The sequence below is a fragment of the Vitis vinifera genome, chromosome 15, assembly GCF_030704535.1.
Source record: "Vitis vinifera cultivar Pinot Noir 40024 chromosome 15, ASM3070453v1".
Lineage (NCBI taxonomy): Eukaryota > Viridiplantae > Streptophyta > Magnoliopsida > Vitales > Vitaceae > Vitis > Vitis vinifera.
In genome coordinates, this window is record NC_081819.1 from 10,316,576 (window position 1) to 10,322,112 (window position 5,537).

Genomic DNA, 5,537 nt, shown 5'->3' on the forward strand with positions numbered 1-5,537 from the left:
ACCATGTTCCAGGCCAATGTGAACCATCGGCCATCCAAGTAGCTTTTGGAACATTAATGGCTTCCAAAAGATGACCAATTTCAGAAAAATGGTAAAAATATGGACCTTGAGAAGTCACCACGACGTCCATCCCTATTATTTTAGGGTCCAGAAGACATTGCCATTGTTACTCTCATCAGATTCCATGTTATCCAAGTGGAGAACTCAGGATAATATATTGTATTGATAGTAGTCTCATTTCTATGATAGAAATATAGTCCACTCTTTGTAGACAGGATGGCATTTATGAGCATATCTTTACGTTTAACTCTTCTTAATTTTTTCCTCTTTGTATAAAGAATCCGCTATTATCAACACATATTTAATACAGCTCTTAAGTAATTCCTAACATAGTTTAAGTTTGAGAAACTATTCATGAACAGGGCATACCTTATCAGCTGCCTCCTTGGTTTAGGACAAGTGACCACATCATTCTGACCAAGACATGATTTAAGTAGGATAAACACGTAAAAATTGTGAGAATTCCACATTTAAACTAGAAACTGAAGTCTGGTAGTAGCAAATTTAAGGTAGCCTTGAATTCTTAGCAACCAAACAGACCATTAACCAGCAAAAAAATGCAACTGAACCACTTCTTTTTAACATGGAGAAAATCGAAGAAACTCAAACAAAGATCCAGCCTTCATTTTCTCTCATTCCAAATGCAGAAAACCCTAAGCCTTGAATTTTTCACTCTCGTCCAAATGGAGCACAGTAAACCTTAATTTACTTTGTAGATGAATTAACAATGCCTGACCAAACAAACACATAATATTTTTAGCAATTAGATAAAAAGATTTAATGGTTTGAAATGATATTGTAGATTTTTTCATAAAATTAGTAATATAATAAAATTAGTATTGAATGATCCTAAGCATCCTATTTAATACTAGTTAAATTATAAGAAAATTAAATAAAAATTTAAAGTTGAAAGAAGTAGAGCCCTAACTCTCTTGTTGTCGAAGGTGTTTAGTTTTTTGAGAATAAAGAGTTAGGGCTTGCATAGAAATTATTTTTTAAAATAATATTTTATTCTCTGTAACAAAAAATTGCTTTTATAACTTAAAAAGCACGTTTAACAAATTTTTAACAACAAATATTTTTTTTTAAGAATTTGTTTTGAAAGTAAACTGTTTTTTATATTAAATTTGAGGTGTTTTCCATTGTTTTTTGTACAACATTCTAAATAATAATTGAAAATGTAAAGAATATTTTTAAAATGCAATAATAATAATAATAATAATAATAATAAATATAATTAAGGAGGAGAGGATGAGTTTGAAGTAGATAATAATAATAATAATAATAATAATAATAATAATAAAATATAATTAAGGAGGAGAAGATGGGTTTGAAGTAGAGAATAGGGTTCCCTTCCTTCCCCCTCGACCTTGATTACTCATCCCTACCTAATTAGGGATAGATCCTTGCGAAGATCCACCTTGATGGGTATTTTCGTTACCCCTATTAAAAGCATCTCCTAATATTTGGAAGCATATTTGAAAATCACATTAAAAATTCAAAAAATCACTTCTGAACAATTACTTCATAGGTGGCCAATTCTTCCAAAAATCCATTTTTTGTAATATTTAGTTTACATCAAAACACTAAGTAGTTCTTCATAAAAATATTTCTAATGGGAGCAATACTATTAAAAGCGTTATATACTAAGAGCTCGCTTGAGAGTAATTTGGAGAGAAGTTAACTAAAAATGCTTCCTTACAAAAATTATTTGTTCAAAATTTTTAAATAAAGGAAACATCATTAGCAGACATTTCTCTACCACAAATGTTAATCTATGCATCTCCTCAAAATAAAAAGTCCAACATACCTAAAAAAGGACATTAAGAACAAAGGCCCTTCTAAGATGTAATAATATACATGCACAAAAGAAAACAAAAAAAGAAAAAAAAAAAAAAAACAATTGAAGGCAGTGTTTCACTCACATAGACTATGTAGAAAAAACAAACACCTCTTCCTTGTTTTGCATATGGAAAATGAAATCAGTCTTCTTCAAAATCCTCCTCCCTAAGATTTGAATTGATAGAATCCAATTTTTCAGATTCTTCCTCTTTATAACCCTAAGCATTTTGCAAACAAAGAGCCTCATATTAGATAGGAAAGATGAAAATTACAATGATGAAGGTTAACATAATTAGAACGAAAATTAATTTGGATTGGAGGGTGAATCATAGAATGCTAGATCAAACTAATGTTTCATATTATCCTTGTATTCTCTGAAAGTGATATTATTTATTTAATGCATATTCTTAAATTACATTTAGGTAACAATATTGATAAAGATTATAAATTGCCTTAAGTATTAACTAGTTCTTCTATATAAAAATGAGACCCTCTATGTAGAATCTTGGTGTAGAACTTCAAATAATTGTCTACCTTTAACTTTTAAAAAAAGGAAAAATATTGTCATGACCAGTAATATCCTATATTAGATAGAAAAAGTTTCTATAACTTTATGGTGGATTTCTCTTAACTAGATAGATGATTTTTAATGCTCTGAGAGCTCATTAGGACCAAAGTGGATAATATTTACATAACAAGAACAAATTGTCACAAAAGATATTAGAATTAATCTCTGAGCTTAGGATGGGATGAGGTCATTACATGACCATTTAAATTATTTTTTGCTAAATGCTCTATGTTTTTGTTAACAAAATCAAAGATGATAAAAGACTACACAATTGAGAATTCTTACATTACCTTTTGCCCTTAAATGATGTTTGCACTATCAAAAAATAATTTTTTAGATTGAAATGGAAATAGGACATATTCCTTTTTTTCTTTTTATTTTTTCTATTTGGGACTAGCTAAATTGATACTTTACTAAACCCAACACAATATCCTTCACTCTTTAGGTTTTAGCAAGAATTTATTTATTTATTTTTTATCCAATTAGACTTCTTAATCTACAAACCAAAAGAAAATGAGAACATTGTCCATAATAGGTAAATATCCCCATTCAATATCTCACAGTAGTTCAAATCTATATTAAATCTCAAACAATTTTGAAAATTCAAGAATCATATATCTTCAAACATGTGATGATAACTTAGGCCTCTCCCTCAAACTCTAGCTTAGCAAATAAAAGTTAAAAAAAAATTTGTTGAATTTTCTAGCTTGCTAAAGTAGGGCTCAAACCCCAATTCTAGAACAATTCCAACTTGTAAGATATCTTTTTATCAAAGCTAATGTGGTTATTCAATGAACTTATCACATTTCTTGCTCAAATTATTCTAACTTGATTATTTAACCAAGTTAAATTAAAGATTAGCTCTTATGTCTATTCTAAATTAGTTTTTTAATCACAATACTGGACTCCTTGCTCTCTACCTTTGGATTTGGTTAAACATACATACATAAACTTTTTGACAAGTGCTTTATAGTTGTTGCACCAACTTGGGCCTTCAAATTTTTTTGCCAAAACACAATAACGTGAACCTTCCAATATTTCTTAAATAATCAATGTGTTGTTTAAAAAATAATAGTATCTCCCATATAAGATGTAACAATTGTTAAAGACTTACCTTGAAAGGATAATAGTTTCTAAAAAATTGAGGTATTAAAAAATTTTTACTTTCTCAAATTTTAAAATTTTAAAGAACATAAAGTAAGTTCATACTTTTTGTATAAGAGTTCCTATATTTTATATAGAATGTGCTATTATCTTTTGCTTGAAAAACAAATAAATAAAGAAAGTGTATCTAAATGAAACCTTAAGTATCAAATTTTTTTTATCTAACTATTCTAACTTGATATCCTAACCTCTAGCTTCAACTATAATGCTAGTTTCTCTTTGTAGTTTTGCACCTGAATTAACTAATGTGTGTATATATATATCTATGAATTTTTTGGCAAACACTTTTTACTTCTCAAGTCACAAGAAAGCCTCATGACTTCTTAAACATGTTAAGAAATCAAAATATGAAAGAGTGATGATGTCACCAAGGCAACAAACAATATTAAGACAGTTTGCTTATATTAAGAAATTAAACATGTTCTTTTAGACTTGAATAAAATGAAAATTCTATAGGCTTGTTTTGTGTCTTTTCTTCATACAAAATAAATTAAGAATTTTTTTTGGGAGTGATTTTGAAAGGTGTTAATAATACTTCATAATGCTTGAAAACATTTCTTATAAAAATTAGGTGTTTGACAAAATTTTGAAAGTGGTAAAAAATATGAAGTGATGATTCCTGGACAATAACTTCATAAAATAAAAAAAAAAATCATTTTGCTGTTATATAAAACAATACTATGAAAACATTTTTTTTTAGTTTATATCCAAACACGAAGTGATTCTTTTTAAAAATGTTTATAAGGGAAATGTTATTAACAAAAATGTTAAAGATAAAGACATTTTAAGTAGAATAACCCCAAATAACCTTTAAGACAAATAAGATTAAAGTAGTATTTACTATATTTATAGAGCCAAGGAAAAGATGATATTAAGAGTAGAAAGAATTAGTTAGGGGAATTACTCCATTCATACCTGTTCCATGAACTTCTTGCGTATGGTGGTATTTTGGTCATCCTGCCAACATTCTTCAAAAAATTCTTTTTGTACACTTTTTAGCCTTGGTGCATCTAAGACTCCCTTGCAAAAAAATTCCATCCCATGACATTCTCTCACCACCATTGTTTCCAAGGATGGGAATTTGAAGACATATCTTGTTGATGAGCAAAAGCTTTTCAGATTTGGCAAATGATAAAGTCCCAGGCTCTTTAATCTAGTGAACTCAATCTCATTATCTGTTAGTTCATGTCCTTCATTTCCCACTATTTCTTTTATCATGTGGCATTCTTGTATAATAAGCTTTTTGAGTTGCACCAGTCTTTTGGCCATTAATGGTGTTACCAAATTTATCAAACTCCCACAACTAATTATCTCTAGAGCTTGAAGACTTTGAAAATATGGGCCTAATCCAAATAGATGAATTAGAATAGGTAGATCCTTCAAGCATATTTCAATTAATCGTGGAAGTGTCTCAACATGAAATTCTTCACTTGGAAGCCTTTCTACTTGAATAACCTCATTCACTGAATCACACTTTATCACCTTTAGTTGTTCTAGATTATGTAGTATTTGAACCATATTCAAGGGAATCACAACCGAAATACCATGACAATAGTGTATCATCAAATCGCTTAACTTCGAAAAAGACACCCTTGAAAATTGGCCTCGCCATATCTCCATAGTGCCCTTTAAGCTCAATGTCAGTTCTTCCAAATTAGGAAATGCTTCATGGCAAACCAAATTACATAAGAGGAATGACATTTCATTTATGTGATTTTTTTTAAATAAATAAATAAGTTATATATACACACATATACAACAATCCTCTTTAAGCTTGCAAATAGCTCAATAAATGATAAAAATAAACAAGCCCCTTCAAGTTCAAACTCATGACCACTTGAAAAATAAGGCGATACCATAGTAAATAGAAAAAACTGTAAATCAGTTCATTTTATCTACAAAC

The 5,537-nt window shown here is 29.0% G+C and overlaps 1 long non-coding RNA gene across 1 annotated transcript; it reads right to left on the reverse strand.

The window, feature by feature from the left end:
• Positions 1 to 1,781: 1,781 nt before the first annotated feature.
• Positions 1,782 to 5,173, reverse strand: LOC109124080 (uncharacterized). Its single transcript, XR_002031981.2, has 2 exons — positions 4,550 to 5,173; positions 1,782 to 2,120 (listed from the first exon to the last, which is right to left on the reverse strand). It is a non-coding gene; the product is annotated as an uncharacterized LOC109124080 (long non-coding RNA).
• Positions 5,174 to 5,537: the final 364 nt, after the last annotated feature.